The 18,969-nt window shown below is 44.1% G+C and overlaps 1 long non-coding RNA gene across 2 annotated transcripts in view; it reads right to left on the bottom strand.

Annotated features, from left to right (window-relative positions):
• Positions 1 to 18,969, bottom strand: part of LOC137383285 (uncharacterized) — a 160,428-nt gene that overhangs the window by 115,629 nt on the left and 25,830 nt on the right. For both annotated transcript variants that reach the window (XR_010977373.1, XR_010977374.1), the window contains exon 4: positions 17,975 to 18,082. This is a non-coding gene — a long non-coding RNA (uncharacterized lncRNA). The remainder of the gene's footprint in view (positions 1 to 17,974; positions 18,083 to 18,969) is intronic.

The raw sequence follows: 18,969 nt of genomic DNA, 5'->3' as shown, positions 1-18,969 counted from the left end.
AATGCCACCTATCTCTGTGTCATTGACAAATTTGGATATGTGGCTTTCCATCCCATCATCTAAGTTGTTTATAAACAGTGAATAGTTGAGCTCCCATCACAGATCCTTGCGGGACACCATGAGCCACATCCTGCCAATTAAAGTACCTGTCCATTATCCCTGCTCACGGTCTCCTGCCACTTAGCCAATTTCCTGTCCAGATCAATAATTTGCCTTCGATTCCATGAACTTCAACTTTAGCTAACAGTCTCTTATGAGGGACTATATCAAATGCCTTCTGGAAGTCCATATAAATAACATGCACAGGCAGTAGTACTGAAGATATGCTCCAGAACTAGCCATGCCCTTAGCCAAGCTGTTCCAGTCCAGCTACGACACTGGCATCTACCCGACAATGTGGAAAATTGCCCAGGTATGTCCTGTCCACAAAAAGCAGGACAAATCCAACCCGGCCAAATACTGCCATCAGTTTACTCTCGATCATCAGCAAAGTGATGGAAGGCATCATTGACAGTGATATTAAGTGGCACTTGCTCAGCAATAACCAGTTCATCGATGCTCACCTTGGGTTTCACCAGGGCCACTCGGCCCCAGAACACATTACAGCTTAAGTCCAAACATGTACAAAAGAGCTGAATTCCGGAGGTGAGGTGAAGGGCATCACTCTCACATCAAGGCAGTATTTGACCATGTGTAGCATCAAGGAGCCCAAGCAAAATTTAAGTCAATGGGAATCTGGGGAAACATCTCTACTGGCTGGAGTCATACCTGGTACAAAGGAAGATGGCTGTGATGCTTGGAGGCTAATCATCTCAGCCCCAGGGCATCACTGCAGAAGTTCCTCAGGGTAATGTCCTAGGCCCAACCATCTTCGGCTGCTTCATCAGTGACCTTGCCTGCGGCATAAGGTCAGAAGTGGCGAGGTTCGTTGATGATTGTTTGCAGTGTTCAGTATCATTCACAACTCCTCAGATACTGCAGCAGTCTGTGCTCAGCTGCAGGACCTGGACAACATTCTGGCTTGGGCTGATAAGTGGCAAGTAACATTCATGCCACATAAGTGCCAGGCAATGGCCATGTCCAATAAGAGAGAATCTAACCATCTCTCCTTACCATCACTGAATCCCTCACCAACAACATCCTGGGGGATACCATTGGCCAGAAACTGAACTGGACCAGCCACATAAATACTGTGGCTATAAGAACAGGTCAGAGGCTTGGAATTCTGCGGTGAGTAACTCACCTCCTGACTCCCCAATGCCCGTCCATCAGCTACAAAGCACAAATCAGGAGTATGATGGAATAGTCAACATTTGCCTGGATGAGTGCAGCTCCAACACCACTCAGGAAGCTTGACACCATCCAGGACAAAGCAGCCCACTTAACTGGCACCCCATTCACCACCTTCAACAGTCACTCCCTCCACCACCGTCGCACAGTGACAGCAGTGTGTACCATCTACACGATGCACTGCAGTACGTCACCAAGGCTTCTTCCAAACCTGCAACCTCTATCACCTAGAAGGACAAGGGCAGCAGATGCATGGGAACACCACCACCTGCAAGTTCCCCTCCAAGTCACACACCATTTGGACCTGAACTATATCGCCGTTCCTTCACTGTTGCTGGGTCAAAATCCTGGAACTCCCTTCCTAACAGCACTGTGGGTGTACCTACCCCACACAGACTGCAACAGTTCAAGGCGATGGCTCACTGCCAGCTTCAAGAGCAATTAGAGATGGGTAATAAATGCTGGCCTTGCCAGCGACGCCCACATCCATAAAAGAATTTTTAAAAATCCCCTGTTCGCTATTTTAATCACCTCTTCAAAATATGCAATTAATCAGATTAATCAGGCATGACCTACCCTTTAAAAATCTATGTTGGCTCTCCCCATTTATCCAAAAATTTCCAAGGTGTTCAGTCAGCCTATCCTGAATTATAGACTCCAGTAATTTCCCCGAGATGCAAGGCTATTTGATCTTTAGTTCTTTCGTTTCCCTCTCTCACCTTTCTTTAATAGCAGAGTGACCTGCACAGTTTTCTAACCTAAAGGAATGGTTCCTGAACTGAGAGAAGTTTGGAAGATTATAGTTCGGGCATCTACAAAGTTCTCACTTACTTCCTCCAAAAGGCTTGGATGGAACCATTCGGTCCTGAGAGTCTGTCACTCTTCACTGCCATTATTTTTTCATTACTGTTATTTTGCTTACGTTAAGTTGGTGTTGTAATGTAAGAAATGTGGCAGCCAATTTACACATAGCAAGGTCCCACTAACAGCTAAAATGATAATGATCAGATAATCTGCTTTAGTGATATTGCTTGAGGGATAAGTATTTGCCAGGATACCAGGGAGAACTCCCCTGCTCTTCTTCAAAATGATACCATGGAATCTTTCACATCCACTTGAAAGGACAGACTGGACCTTGGTTTAACAGCTCACTTGAAAGACAGCACTTCTGAGAGAACAGTACTCCTTCAGCATTGCACTGGCATGTTGGCCAAAGTTACGTGTTCTATTCTCTAGAGCGGGACTTGAACCCACTAGCTTCTGGCTCAGAGACAGGAGTGCTACCACTGAACTGCAGCTGACACTGTGGGGTGCATACTAAGGGGCCTAAATCCTGTTTGAGGCAGTCACCATCAGTGCCGAAATATATTAGATAACCCAATATGGGGACACGTATTTCAGGCATCCTTGGGGATATGGGGCATAGCACTGCAAAAATTGGTAATTTTATGTTATTTTGTGGTTAAAAAAAGCACCCAATTTCCCAGTCACAATTTGTTCCACCTGCACGATTTTGAATGGCCATCATTCCTAGCCCAATTTGAGAAAGCTTGCAATTAAATCACCCATGCCTGATCCTGCTTGTAATGGAGAGGTCACCCCAAGACTATTTTGTATTGACATGCTTTGCATGAAGTTCACAGCTACCAATGCGGAGTGCAGTTTACCGATCGACCTTGATGATTTTACCAAAATGTGGCATGGCAGATGAGCTTTGTTGAGAAAACAAGACTAATTGGGTCAGCACTACTGCAATTTCCAAACATTGACATATAAAACTTCAAGAGGTTTTCTCTGCTAACAGTACACATTAAACTTGGTGTGCAGGTTAGGCAGATTGACTCGAGTGTGCTGACAAATCTCATGGCCTGGAATTTTTCGGTGTAACTACAGCACTAGAACGGAGTCTTTCTCCAAGGGATTAGGGGTGTTAGCATCAGGGTTATTATGCTCTGGGTAGTAGGAAATTCAAGCATGACTGATCTACAGCAGTTTTATACCAAAACATTAGCTACTCCAAAATTTCCTTGATCGTTTGATCCATTTGGAGCTCCCGTTCAAATCTAGTTTTCTAAGAATTCACATTTGGACTTAAGTTGCACTTAGGAAGGACTAACATAGTAAAGAATAGTTGTTAATTGTTTAATAAATTGTTTAAATAGATATAGGAACATAAGAAGTAGGAGCAGGTGCCTGTTCCGCCACTCAATAAGATCATGGTTGATCTCTACATCAATTCCACTTTCCCGCCCCCTTCCCCTCGATTTCTTTAGTATCCAAAATTCTATCAATCTTATGCTTGAATATACTCAACGACTGAATATCCACAGCCCTCTATTCCTTATGCAATGGTGGTAAAATCATGAGCATACGGGTGAAAAGTTTTGATCAACTTCTTTTCTGGACCTGACTAAAACACCATTAATTGAAATCTCCTTCTAGCCATTTAGAACACAGAAGTTACAAAACAAGATCACAACACTGAATTTGCCCTAGTTCTGCCCACGATTTTACAACCTGTCTGAGGCAATTGAGCTCATCAGGAAATTTGTGCATAAGTGTGGCTTAATTTCTTGTAAGTGTGATTAGGAAATTCTGGGTTCATGCTTGCAGTAATTGTTCATACTTGGGCTACCTAGATAAGTTAAATGTTTTATTACAACTACACCTAACATTTACTGCAAAGAAATTAAAAAGTTGAGCAGGATAACACTGAACAAACTTGGCTAAATGCCGCCCTCTAGGGTTGAAAATGGTAAACAGGAACAGTGACACTTCTCAATGCATTCTCAAGGCATAGGGCAAAATTTTCACCCAGATATGAAGGAGGGCGGGAGAGTAATTTCCCGCCCCTGGCCAGTGTGCTGGCACCATCCCTCCCCTGAGCCATTTTGCTGGAGGCGGGTTCAGGGGTGGAATGCCTACCCACCCGCAAGCAGCAGGTAGCTTAAGACAAAGGCCAATTTTCCAGTCAGCCTGTGGGCCCCCCTCAGCATCAGGAGCATGGCAGCTGCCTGGAGGCAGCCTCCCAGTGGCAAATCACGAGGCCAGCGCTCCAGGGTGCTTTTGAGGGCCCCCGCCTACCTGTGGCCACAGAGCACCCTGTGGAAGGGTTTTGGTGGCCTGGCAGCTGCGGCCATTTTTTTTATTTCAAATGTGAAAGTTGCTGAAAAGGCACTCCAAGTTGGGAAGTGTCCCTTCTCTACCTGCAATGGCAGGCTGCCGCTCCTTCTGTGCTGGAGGACCTCCTATTGGCCCTCCCCCTTCGAGAGCCCGCCACTGTTCTTAATTGGACAGTGAGCTCACCTTCTGGTCAATTCAGGCAACATCACTGTCAGGTGACTGCTCCTGATACAATGCAGGACCCAAAATGCAAAATCCTGCCTATGGTCCAGGAGATTTTTGCAGGTAGCAATACTGCTGCCATTCTCTGACAGTGTTTTTTGCCAGTGATTTGTAACCTCAGCAGTTGGAAACCCACTGCAGTGCTTGGGATAGAGAAGGTTTCATCAGCTGAGTCTAAGCTTGTCCCACTCAGTCAAAATTAACATTCCAGTGCAGTAATAATGGAACGCTGTGTTTTCAGTGGTACCAGCTTTCAGATCAGATGTTAAAGAGGTCTCAACTCTCTCTCATCTTGCTGTAAAAAGTCCCACAGTGCTATTTCGAAATCTCCCCAGTGTCCTGGCCAACATTCATCCCTCAACCAACATCACTAAAACAGATTACCTGGTCACTGCCATACTGCTGTTCATGGGAGCTTGCTGTGTGCAAATTGGCTGCCATGTTTCCTTACTTTACAACAGTGACTACACTTCAAAAGTACTTCATTAGCTGTAAAGCGCTTTGGAAAGGCAAAGGCACTGTTTAAATGTTAAATGCAAATTTTCTCTTTTCGTTTTACAACTGACCTGTCATCCGACTTTATCAAAATTTAACTTACATGTTATACTGACGAAAATTAGAGTAATATGCTGGAAAGCAGTATCTTTATACCAACTGAAAATACGAATGCACCTTCAGATAAGAAAAAAAAATACAAAAAAAGGACTGAGCACAGAATTTTTACCCTCACTTTAATGATACATATTCACATTATACCCTTCCCTCCCTGAACAAGCAGGGCATTGCTCTGTTTGAATGTCAGTCCAGTAATCACGACTACACTGAACATGGGACAGAGTGTTACAACCCAGATGGTTCATCATTCATCAGTATTTTCAGTAAATAACAAATGGCTCTAATGTGCTGAAAGATTTTACTCTTTCTTCGCTCAATCACTTATTCCACCTGTTCACTTGTTGAAAGAAAACTGACGACTACAGCTCCATGGATCCTGGGGCGGGGAAAGTAGGCCCCTCTCTCAAATTATGTTCCTATGGCAACAGCTGGATCCTGATTTAGTTGGAGAGAGTGGAAGCTTTTTCATATCTGAACTAAAAAGGTGTTTACATTGAAAATCTATCAGTGCAAGACAGAAAATCGCTTTGCACTGGATTTAATCTTGCAGTCTAACTCCAGTTAGAGTCCGTCCACAATGAGATTTACTGGAGGATGGAAATCACAGAACACTTCGGTTTGACACCCCAGGAGTGTAAGTCAAGGTCAGTGTCAAACCTGGTCTACAAAGCATTCCTTGGGATCTCTTACCCAAACCTACCCAACCTTAATTTCAGGACTCTCCCCTTCACACTCCCAAAATCATGGAATCATAAAATAATGCAGTACAGAAGGAGGCCATTCAGCCCATTGAGTCTGCATTAACAAAGAGCAATCCAGTTAGTCCGACTCCCCGTTTCTCCCCCTCCCCCCCTCCCCACCACCCATATCCCTGCAATTTTTTCTCCAAGTATTTATCCAATTCCATTTTGAAAGCTACTATTGAATGCATTTCTATCACCCTATCAGTCTGTGCATTCCAAATCTTAAACACTTGTTGCATAAAAGTTCTTTCCTCATGTCGCCTCTGGTTCTTTTGTCAATCACCTTAAATTTGTGCCCTCTGGTTATTGACCCTTCAAGTCATTGGAAATAGAATGAAGAGAAACTATCTAAACCCTTCATGATTTTAAACACGCTATCAAATCTCCTCTTAGCTTTCTCTGCTCAAAGAGAGCAATCCCACTTTCTCCAGTTTGTCTATGTAAATGTATAACTGTAATCCCTCATCCTGGAACCATTCTGATAAATCTCTTCAGTATCTTCTCCAAAGTCTTCATGTCCTTCATAAAGTATAGTGCCCAGAATTGGGCACAGTACTCCAGCTGGGGACGAGCTCGCGTTTTGTATACGTTTAGCATAACTTCCTGGATCTTGCGCTCTATGCCTTCATTTACAAAGCTAAGGACCCCATATGTTTTATTCATTGCTTTGTTAAACTAGTTCTGCCACCTTCATAAGATTTGTTCTCAACCATCCCCAGATCTCTGTCTTCTTGCACCCCTTTAAAGTTGTACCATGGGCTTCAACTTTGCTAACAAGCCTAATGTGTAACATTATCAAATGCCTTTTCAAAGGCCATATACTCATCAATTGCACTGCCTTCAGCCACCCTCTCCGTTACCTAAAAAAAAAATCACAATCAAGTTTGCCAAACATGATCTGCCCTTAATCAATCACTGCTGGCTCTCCTTTACTGATCCATGCAGGTCCAAGTTGCTGTTAATTTTCTTCTGGATTATATTTTCTAAAACTTCCCCACCACTGATGTTAACCTGACTGAGCTGTAGTTGCCAGGTTTATCCTTCTCCCCACTTGTTGAACAAAGGTGTAACATTTGCAAATCCACCAGTCCATTGGCACCACCCCTGCATCTAAGCAGGAAGATTGTGGCCAATGCCTCTGCAATTTCTACACTTATTTCCTTCAGCAGCTGAGGGTACAAACCCTTTGGACTAGGTGACTTATCCACTTTAAGGGGCAATTTTTTCCTATCTGACCCACTGGGAGCAGGTCAGTCAGAGGTCATAGGGTATGTGCAATTTGAGACTACCCCACACACTTGGTGTTTTAACTGTGTCACTATTGTCGTCAGACAGGGTGCTGGTCAGTAAGGATGCAGCAGTAATGATGTCTCGGCTGGAGGGGAAGGGCAGGGCAGGATCAATCAGGGGAATAAAAAAAAATCAGAGTTTAGAGGCTGCAGGTTGGTGGTGGGGAGTGGGGAGGGGAAATCAGAGGCCTCAAGGGAGAAAGTCATCAAGCGGAGTAGTGGTGCCAGATCCCGGAGACTCCTCACGCAGGCACCTGGATCCAGAAAGTACATATGGAACTTACCTCCTGAATCCGCCAAATCCTCATCTCAATAAAACCACCAGATTACTGGACGTTTGGGAAGCCCATCCGACAGCTGTTGAAAACCTGAATGACAATGGAGGCTCACAAACTCATCATCATATTTAAAGTTCCAACTTGCCACCTTGGATCGGGTTGGTCTCTCTCCCACCTTCCAGCCTCAGTGAAAGCCAGAAATGGACAGGTTGGAGGCAGATTTGAGTCGGGAAAGATATTGCTCAGTCTTCAACACCACCACCAAACTCAAACCCGCCTGTTTTCGTTGAGATTAAAATTCCCACCAGGGTTCAGGGTGGTGGTCAGTTGACTAGACAGCTAGAGCATGGTGCAGAATGACACCAACAGCATGGGTTCAATCCCTGGACTGGCTGTGGTAGTTCATGGAGGCCCATCTCCTCGCCTTGCCCCAAGCCTGTGGAGTGGTGACCCTCAAGCTATACATCACCAACGGTCTCTCTCTAATGGGTAGAGATGTCTATGATCCTTTGGGACTACAGCCAGAACAAGAACAAAATCCCCCCTTAGTGCCAGCCTTTCTACCTCCTTTTATCTATTTTTATCTCATCCAGTATCCTGACAACCTTATTGTTTACCATAGATTTGATAAATTCCTCTTGGTAAATGGTGCAAGATACTCATTTAGTACCTCAGCCATTCCTTCTACCTTCACCAATAGATCTCTATTTTGGTCCTTAATCAGCACCATCATTTACTGTAATATGCCTACAGAAGATTCCCTTTTATATGAGCAACCTATTTATTCCCAGTACAGTCTCTTTGCCCCTCCTAATTCTTTTTTCCACTTCTCCTCTTTTCCCTGTTGAGAGTTCTGTGCACAGATATTTTTGTGCACGTCCGTTTCCAGGCTCAGTGCCCATAACCAGAGGTTTGCCTGTAACCAAGCATGTCTTCTGAAGTATAGTCAATGTAGGAAATGTGGCATGGTTAGGTCCAAACAGCAATGCGATAATGACCTGATAATTTTTCTTTTGTTGATGTCGATTGAAGGATATTGGCCAGGACACCGGGGAGAACTCCCCAGCTCTTCTTCAAAATAGCTCCATGGGGTCTTTTACACTCACCGGAGAGGGCAGAAGGGGCCTCGGCTTAACTTCTCATCTGAAAGACGGTACCTCCAACAGTGCAGCATTCCCTCAGTTACTGCACTGGCGGGTCAGGCTAGATGATGTGCCCAAGTCTCTGAAATGGGAGTTGAAGCTTCTGACTCAGAGGTGAGAGTGCTACCAACTGAGATACTGCTGAAACCTCAACATCTACAATGTACAGGATTCACCCTTATAGTTTCCTTTCTTTCCACTTCAGTGAGCTATATTCTCTCATATCAAGCGTACACATTGTATTTGTGGATATGCAAAGAGTCTAATCTAATGCTGGAGAATACCCCAAATATACTGCCAAAAAAAAAATCAAAATATGCCCTCTTAGAAAATAAATTTGAGTCATGACGTACAGTCATTAATGTTAGTAAATGTCAGTACACCAGTGCCTTACCCATGCCAATATTTCTCAACGGTGAGTACTCAATTTGAAAGGCAGGGTATGCAAATAATTGCTAGTAATGAGACACTGCACATCAGGCAGTATCAGCTGATGAAAAATAAACATGATTTCTGTCAGTGAGAAAATAATCAACCACTGATGGAATCAGAATCAACGCAACAGGTGTCTCTAGAATGGTGTATTAACGTTCCCTGCCATTTTCATTATTGTTATATGGAAACCCATAATTACTGCTTTGAAAAATGAATGAACAGAAGGTCTCGCTACCTCTGTGGGGCACAACTTGCAAGTTTTCAAATGGGAAAAACAAACGTGTCCAGCCCTCATCAATGATGCTTGTACATTTGTTTATAGTTTAACGACATTTCTAAAAAGGACAAAAACATGTGAACAATGTGCACAATTGCAGAAAAATTAAACCGTACAGTGGATGTGTCCATTTACACATTTACACAGAATTACATTAGGACATTACGATCCTCGCGGAGATCAACAAACCAAAAGGAATCAAATTTACTGGCTGACCCAGAATAAAAACCAAAATGGACAAGATTTCACTTTTATAAACTTTATCAAACCAAAATCAACGTAAATTAAACATGAAATAGTAGTATAGTATATAATTACAAATTACACAACTATCAGACACAACAAAAAGACAGATCTCATGGATTTACTGGGCAGTCCACTCAGCAGATATGGCACCGATGAGCCACTAAGTTCTGCAAAACTCTGAACTTCTTCAGGTAGATTTCCAGCTCTGTTTTCCAAGATACAGTCACCGGTTTAATGCCTTCTCGTCGATAGCAGGCGTTGCAGTCTTCCCTTCAACGTTTCGGTCTTGTCGTTTCGAGCCTCCTTGGCTCTGCTCACAGCAATCTTGATGGCATGAATTCATCGGTATTCTTAAAGTCACCAAACGCAGCTGCAACAACCCATATTTTCTTGTGGCCTACTCCCAGATTCAGCTTTCTCTCTCTGCAGCTTGTCTACCCAAAAGCCTGCAGCCTGCTTCAACTCTGCAATCTTCTGGGATAGCTCTCGTCATTTGACCAGAGGCATGTGACACAGTGTCTTATCCGGTTCCAACCAGTTCTGACTCCCCAGAACCCTCAAGTTTTTAGTTTCACGTTTAAGTTTGGGTCTGTCTCAAAACAAAAAAGCTTTGAAACCAGAGTCTGTGCACCTCACAGAATTTGACAAGTCATCTGTTCGGACAACAGTCTGCTCATGCTCCTCCACTGGTTTTGCAAACCAGAGACTTCATCACAATGTACAGCACAGAAACAAGCCATTTTCTCCAACTGTTTATGCTGTACACGAGGCTCCTCCCACCTTTCTTCATCTCATCCAATCAACATATCCTTGTATTCCTTTAGCCTTCATGTACTTAGTCAGCTATACATCCAGCCATTTGCCTCAACTACTCCTAGTGGTTGCAAGTTCCACAGTCTGACCACTCTCTGGGTAGAGGTTTCTTCTGAATTCCCTATTGGATTTATTAGTGGCTATCTTATATTTATGGCCACATGTGAAACATCTTCCCTATGTAAACCTATCAAACCCCTTAATAATTTTAAAGGCCTCATCAGGTCACCCCTCGGCCTTCTTTTTCGTGGAGAATAGAGCGTAAGTCTATTCAGTCTTTCCCAACAGGTATAACCATAGAATAATGCAACATAGAGGGAGGCCACTTGGCTCACTAGGCCTGTGCCAGGTGGCGTATTGAGTAAACTGGCTGGACACCCTGGAGTTAATTTTAATTAGTGTGGATGAAGTGTTTAATCTATCACCACATTTGGCATTGAATCCAAGTACTTGAACTTGTAACGTAATGGATCTGTATGTTTCTATACAGCATTACATTAGAGACAGAGATGGATTGGAGTGCGCATTTTGTCTTTGAGTTGATGGACCATGGACTGAGATTGGATGTTTTAAGCAGTATGCTCCTCATTTTCAGATGCACTGAAATAGTTGTTAATAATACTGAGGTTCATATGACCTGAAACATGGGACGGGACGGGGTGGGGTGGGGGGGGGGGGTGGTTTGGGTGGACACAAAAGGCAGTGGTTGGGGGATTGGGAAGGGGTTGGAGGTGATGGTCTCCAAATTTTGCAGCAATATTTTGCATCCGCTGTGGACACTGAACCACTAATCTTATGTCGATGGTGCCTCTTTAACTGTCTCCAAGATTGGTACATCATAATACTAGGAGAGAACCAAAAGGAGGAGGTGAAAATTGGATTTGCAGTCGGGATAACATAAAAGGTGGCATGATTCAGCATGTGTATTTCTCAGGGCTGATTTGTGTAATTTGTAGATTGCTACAGTATCACCGACTGCGTGAGTCATGTGTGTTCATAAAGGAAATGGAATCCAGTGTTGAGCCTGAGCATATCCACGACTGAACAGACAGATTAGGTGTTATTAACCTTATGCAGCCCGACTGTTTTATTTCAGTTCGTGCCTCAGCTTCTATAGGATGATTGGCTTCCTCCTTTTTACTTCAGTTTCAGTATTCAGTAAGAGCCTCATCAGAATTTTTACTATTAAAGCTTTGGAATGTTGACAGTTGCGATGTTATAGCAATGACCAACAAGACATCAATCGCCTCAGAGGGATTGTCCATCATGACTTGAGGATAAAGAAAACAAAATTGTCAAACATCGTCTGTGGGAACAAACAAATGTTATTGGTTTTCCAACGATCGGACTCAGGGTACTCTTTCATAAAAATATTGCACTCAGCAAAGAGAGCATTACATACTGAAAGCGGTAAGTAATGATCCTGCACGTGGGTAAGTCACAACTAAAGATTTGACAGATTAAAAGCACATAGTTTCGTTATTTTCAAATTAGTTGAGTTTTGTAAAAAAAAAGGTAACTGAATAATAGCTTGTGCTCCTAAACTGTGTACAGCTTCAGTACAGAGTTTTTTTTTTTCAGTACCGGCATTTGTCTCTAGGGGGTGACAAATGTGCACTTATCACCAATGTCTAATCTTTAGACCCTTTTTTCCAAACTTTTATGTTTGAGGCTTCTTAAACACACCCAGTATATACAAACGTCAGTTATCCAAATGCTACCGCCGCAGAAAATGGGTCACGTGTGTAATTTTGCAACAGAAACGAGCTAGCAAAATCAACAAATCATTCAGAAATCCAAAGCTTGAGCATTACTTTTCAGAAAACCCAAGTGCACTATGTTTTAAAAATCAGTCATGGAATGTCAGTGTCACTGGAAAGGCCAGTATTTATTGTCCATCCCGGATTGCCCTTGAAGGTGGTGGTGAGCTGCCTTTTTGAATCACTGCATTCCGTGTGGTGGATTTGTATGTGGTGCCATTCCTCTGGCACTTGCTGTACCTCATCTTTTTCCACCCCTCTCACCTCTCATTTAAAAATACTTGTTCCCTACCACCGTCCCAAGTATGATCAAAAAAAACTGGACAGATATCTTCAATACTTTCCTCCCTCAGTCTCTGCACCGAACAACTTCTCATCCTGAATTATTTCAATCTTCATCTCAACTCATTATGTTCTCTCTCCTCTGAATTCACTGCCCTCTTATCCTTCTCAAATCTCTCCCTCCATATAAACTCTCCAATCCATATTCAAGGCCATTCCCTTGACCCTGCCTTCTCATGTAGTCTTGCTAGTCCCATTGCATCAATTACAGAGAAAGCCATCTCTGATCACTTCCTTCTATCACTCTCCAAGCCCTAACCTTACATTCTCTGTGTCCATCCCTGGAAAAATCTATTCCCCCAATTCACTTACAATAGCACTTTCAAAGTCCCAATATCTGGCCTCTCACCCTCTGTTCACCACAATGTTTTTGCAGCTACTGATTTGCTCAGATGCACCCTCACCTCCACCTTTGATGCCCTAGTCCACAATAAAACCATTATTTGCACTTACCCTGGCCATTCCCCTGGTATGGCCCTTATCTTCACTCCCTCCAGTCCAAGGGATGTAGACTATAATGGATATGGTGGAAAAAGCATTGAGCCATCCACTGCCAGATCTGGCTAGACCTCTGCCACATCCCTCCCTTCCACTAGCCCACTGGGCCAAACTTCCCCTAAAGTTCCCCCTCATGCTCTAACTCTGAATTTTCATCTTTCTCTAGTTTCTCTCCTGTCTCCCCACACACCCTCTCTGAGCTCACCTTGTCCATGAGACCCACCTCCTGCTCTCTTGATCCTATTCCCACTAAACTGCTAAGCAACCAACTTCACTGCCTGGTCCCCATGTTAGCCAATACGGTTAACGGCTCTCTCACTTCAGGTGTTGTCCCTCTCTTCTTTAATTCTTTGATCATCATCCCTCTCCCTCCCCCCCCAAAAAAACCCTGACCCCATCACCCTTGAAAATTATCACCCCATCTCCAACCTCCCTTTCCTCTCCAAAGTCCTTGAATGTGTTGTCACCTCCCAAATCCGTGTCCAACTTTTCTGGAACTTTATACTTGAACCCCTCCAATCAGGTTTCCACTGTTGCCACAGTACCAAAACAGCTCTTAAAGTCACAAATGGCATCCGATGTGACTAACAAAAGCAAAGTGCCCTCCTTATCCTTCTCCACCTGTCTGCAGCCTTTGACATGTTGACCACACCATCCTCCTCCAATGCCTCTCCATGCTGTCCAGCTGTGTGGGACTGCTGACACCTGGTTCCATTCTTATTTATCTAATCATAGACAGAGAATCACTTGCAATAGCTTCTCTTTGTGCTCCCGCACCATTCCCTCTGGTGTTCATCTGGGATCTATCCTTGGGCCCCTCCGATTTCTAATCGCCATGCTGCCTCTCGGTGACATCATCCAAAAGCACGGTGTTAGCGTTCACATGTTTGCTGTCAACACCCAGCTCTACCTCAGCACCAACTCTCTCGACTCCTTCACTGTTGCTAAATTATTAGATTCTTTATCGGACATCCTGTACTGGAGCAGCAGAAATTTCCTCCATTAAATATTGGAAAGATTGAAGCCATTGTCTTTGGTCCCTGCTCCAAACTCGGTTCCCTAGCGATGACACCATTCCTCTCCCTGGCAACAGTCTGAGATTAAGCCAGTCTGTTTGCAATCTTGGTGCAATATTTGACCCCAAGGTAAGTTCCAACCAAATATTTGCTAAGACCGCCTATTTCTACCTCCGTAACATCACCCAGCTTCGCCTCGGTCTCAGCTCATCTGCTGCTGAAACCCTCATTCATGCCTTCATCACCTCGAGACTGGACTATTCCAATGCACTCCTGGCTGGTCTCCCACATTCTACCCTCCATAAACTTGGTTATCCAAAATGCAGCTTCCTGTGTCCCAACTCGCACCAAGTTCCGTTCCACTATCACCCCTGTGCTCGCTGACCTACACTGGCTCCTGGTCAGGCAACATCTTGACTTTAAAATTCTCATCCTCGTCTTCAAATTCCTCCATGGTCTCACCCCCTCCCTATCTGTCTTCTCCTCCAGCCCCACGACCCTGCAGAGTTTTCTGTGCTCTTTGATTTATGGCCTCTTGTGCATACTTGATTTTTAATCACTCAACCATTGGTGGCTGCGCCTCGAGTTTCCTAGGGCTCAAGGTCTGGAATACCCTCCCTACACCTCTCCACCTCACTTTCCTCATTTAAAGAAACTCCATAAAATCTACCTCTTTGATCAAGCTTTTGGTCATCTGACCTCATATCTCCTTATGTAGCTCAGTGTCATTGTATTTTATAATGCTCCTGTGAAGCACCTTGGAATGTTTTATTACGTTAAAAAGGTGCAATAATAATTTTTGTTGTGTAGGTCCACGCACGGTGCTGTTAGCTACGGAGCTTCAGGATTTTGGCCCAGCGACGATGAGGAGTTGAAAATATAGTTCCAAGTCAGGATGGTGTGCGACTTGGAGGGGAACTTGCAGGTGGTGGTGTTCCCATGCATCTGCTTCCCTTGTTCTAGGTGGTAGAGGTTGTGGGTTTGGAAGGTGCTGTTGAAGGTGCCTTGGCGAGTTGCTACAGTGCATCTTGTACATGGTACACACTGCTGCCACTGTGTGCCAGTGGTGGAGGGAGTGAATGGTGGATGGGGTGCCAATCAAGCGGGCTGCTTTTTCCTGGATGGCATCAAACTTCTTGAATGTTGCTGGAGCTGCACTGACCCAGGCAAGTGAAGAGTATTTCATCACACTCCTGACTTGTGCCTTGTGGACAGGCATTGGGGAGTCAGGAGGTGAGTTTCTCACCACAGAATTCCCAGCCTCTGACCTGTTGTAGCCACAGTATTCATATGTCTGGTCCATGGGTATCCTTCGATACAAATCTCAAGCAGTAATACAGATGATTTTGCACAGATAAAGGACTTTTGAATACTTCCAATAAAGGAAGTGTCAGTAGCAGAAAGAAATGGCATAAACAGGAGGGGAAAGACAAAGCGCATCACATTCAGTCTACACGAGCTTGAGTTTGAACTATTAGACGATAAAATGGAGGGTTGGAAATTTATCTTCACCACATGTGCAGAATTTGACCAAATTGATTGCCCAACCTTTATAGAACCTGCCTGGCTTTCATTCATTTATTTCCATGTCAGCTGTGGCTCAGCTGGTAGCACTCCCAAGCCAGAAGGATGTCAGTTCAAGTGCCATTCCAGTGAGCCCATAATCTAAGCTGACGCCCCAGCGCAATACTGAGGGAATACTGCACTTTTGAAGGAGGCAGCCTTCAGACAAGGCGTTAAACGGAGTCCCCAAAAGGCTCCCATGAAAAAGAAGGCAAGCGGAGCTCTCCCCAAACAATTTATCACTTTATCAACATTAAAAGAAACCAGATAATCTGGTCATTATTCACATTGTTGTATTGTAGGAAATGCAGCAGCTAATGACTACATTTCAAAAGTACTTCATTGGCTGTCAAGCGCATTGCACTATGGTTGTGAAAGATACGATGTAAATGCAAGTCTTTCTTTCTTCCTGTCTCGTAGGGAAAGTCAGGGCGGAGGGTGGTCGCTGAGGCAAGTACACACGATCCAGCAGGTAAGTGAAAAGCCTCTTGCCTGCTGGATCTGGCAGCCCTTGCCTAGGTGTAGTCTCCAGGGTTCCCAAGGCTCAGGATGTCTGGGCGTCCATAGTTAAAACTAAAAAGGTAGAATAATGAGCCTCAAAGTCTCATTATAATAAATATCATCCCGACTCCTAGAGTGGGTTAGTCGCTGCCCACCTTGCAGCCTCTATTAAAGCCAGAAGTGGGCAGGTTAGTGTCGGGATTCTGAATTTTAAGACTTTAAACTTCAACCCAAACCCGCCCAATTTTGTGGTTAGAATTCCTCCTAGGATGCAAAGGCTAAAACTGGTGATTGGACAATTTAAGAATGGAAGTCAGGAAGGATTTCTTCAGAGTGATTAACATTTGGACTAGTTTCCTGGGTAGGCTAGTGAAGGTGACACCCTTAGATTCAGTTGAGAGACTGTTAGATAACATGATTAGGTAATGGGCCAAATGGCCTCCCTCATCTGCATCTGTCTCAGCATGTGCGGTAAGGACACAGCAATAAGAGTAGACCATTTAGTCTCTCGAACCTGTTGCGCCATTCAATGAGATCATGGCTGATCTGTGACCCAACTCCATATACCTGCCTTTGCCCCATATCCCCGAATACCTTCGGTTAACAAAATTCTATCAACTTCAGAATTAAAATTAACAATTTATCTAGCATCTTCATAATTCCTGTATTCCTGGTTTAATCAGAGCTGGAGATTGTTTTCTTTTTCTCTAGAAGGGGTGGGTTGGGGGGGGTTGGTGGAAAAGGACAGTTGGAGGATGAGCCAAGTTGTCATGTTCTCATGAATTCCAGAATGACCGAGATGGTGTCTGCACTCTTGATCAAGCAATGGTACACGATCTAGTGTCCAACCCTTGGGACGAGAGAGACAGACTCATCGGCAGCTTGGCAGAAATGCTAAGTTGACACAGACTTGGGGAAGGAATTACCTGGGAGAACCATGACTGCCCAGAAGAAGAGCAGAACAGTACTTCAGAGACTGTCAATATGGAGACAGTAACTAGTATGAATATTTGCAGAAGCAGCTTCAGCACTAACAGCTTATTGCCCATTTTTCTGGTAGCATTTATTGCTGATGGTTGTTCAAAGGCACTGATTTGTTGTACCAGGAACATCAGCAGCCTCTGCTAAAATGTTCAGTGGCTGGGCACAGTGTTGAGAATATTGGAGGCAAGTTGACTTTAGGAGCTGCCAGCCTGACCAAATGCAGCATTTGCTTGATTGATACACGGGCAAAGTCATAGAAACCTCCTGAGGAACACCTGCCCTCTGGGAGGGTTGTCCTTTACAGTCTTTGTTCTGGACAGCAGAGAGCTGATTGTACTGATGCAATGCTCAAACCTGAACCAGGAACTCATCTTTCTCCATCAGATGTTGTTTGACCCACTTCAGCACTTGGATTTCACCTCAAATTTGTGTTTTCCTTTTTGCTTCTGATGTTTCCAACAATCCGTTAGCACACATTATTTATTTACCAGCTCGAGAATTTCAATATGATTAGAGACTCAGAAATGATGAGATCAGCAGCTAGAGATAGGTCAAGAAGGACCTTACATTTATACAGTTCCTTTCATGACCTCAAGATGTCCCAACATGCTGTGCAGCCTAATGAAGTACTTCTTAAGTTTAGTCACTGTTATAATGTAGGAAACACAATAGCGCCTGGTGGATCAGGTAAGTTAAAATTCAGGCCCTAGTGTCTTGACATTTTTAAGCAATGCTGCAGATTTTCCCTGATCAATGCCATTCAACATCTTGTTGAATGTCCCTCTCCTCAGCCTCCTCCTTGCAAAGTTAAATCACAAAGGCTAGTGCCATTCTTACCATGCAGACTACAGCAAAATTAGTATTGATGTTCTTTTAATTCAGATTCCAGGAGGGTGATGTCCTTGACTTAGCTCCTGGTGTTTATGCCACGGATCTGTCACCAGACTATGAGAAATAGATTTAACAGCATAAATGCTGGAAGTCAAACTGATAAAATGGTAGGAACATACTTAAAGTGGAGATAGTTCAGGAATCTTTGATCATTTTTCCACAGAAAAGGGCCAGAATATAAATGTATTTTTAGTATATATATTCCGTGTTAAAGCTGCCTTTTGAGGTAGCCCCATGTTAATTGAACGCAAAGGCAGATAAGAAATATCGAAGATGCTGGATGTGCAGTTGTTTCCACTTTGGCAAACCTTCCTCATTTTTACAGGATTTTGAAGTTTTGCTTTTAAAAACCAGAATACAGGGGGGAGTTCAATAATAACTTGTTTTTCTATGTTAAAGATGCTGTATAAATACATCACAGAAGCGTAAATTTAAAAAAAAGGACACCAAGCCAATTAAGTAGATAGTAGGAGTGACCTAAAGCTTAGTCAAAGATATGGATTTTCAGGAAGTTCTTGACAGGAGGAGATGCAGGGGACTCAAGATTCAAGAGCAGGGCACCTAGGTCTCTGAACGCAGAGCCTGTGAACTGAGGAGGAGGGACGGTGGTGGGGGAGAAGAGGGGAGAAGAGGGGAGAAGAGGGGAGAAGAGGGGAGAAGAGGGGAGAAGAGGGGAGAAGAGGGGAGAAGAGGGGAGAAGAGGGGAGAAGAGGGGAGAAGAGGGGAGAAGAGGGGAGAAGAGGGGAGAAGAGGGGAGAAGAGGGGAGAAGAGGGGAGAAGAGGGGAGAAGAGGGGAAGAGGAGAGAAGAGGGGAGAAGAGGAGAGAAGAGGAGAGAAGAGGAGAGAAGAGGAGAGAAGAGGGGAGAAGAGGAGAGAAGAGGAGAGAAGAGGAGAGAAGAGGGGAGAAGAGGAGAGAAGAGGAGAGAAGAGGAGAGAAGAGG

The sequence above is a fragment of the Heterodontus francisci genome, chromosome 24 (assembly GCF_036365525.1).
Source record: "Heterodontus francisci isolate sHetFra1 chromosome 24, sHetFra1.hap1, whole genome shotgun sequence".
NCBI classification, from domain to species: domain Eukaryota; kingdom Metazoa; phylum Chordata; class Chondrichthyes; order Heterodontiformes; family Heterodontidae; genus Heterodontus; species Heterodontus francisci.
The sequence above is the reverse complement of the archived record's forward strand: the minus strand, read 5'-3'. Positions and strand labels throughout refer to the sequence as shown.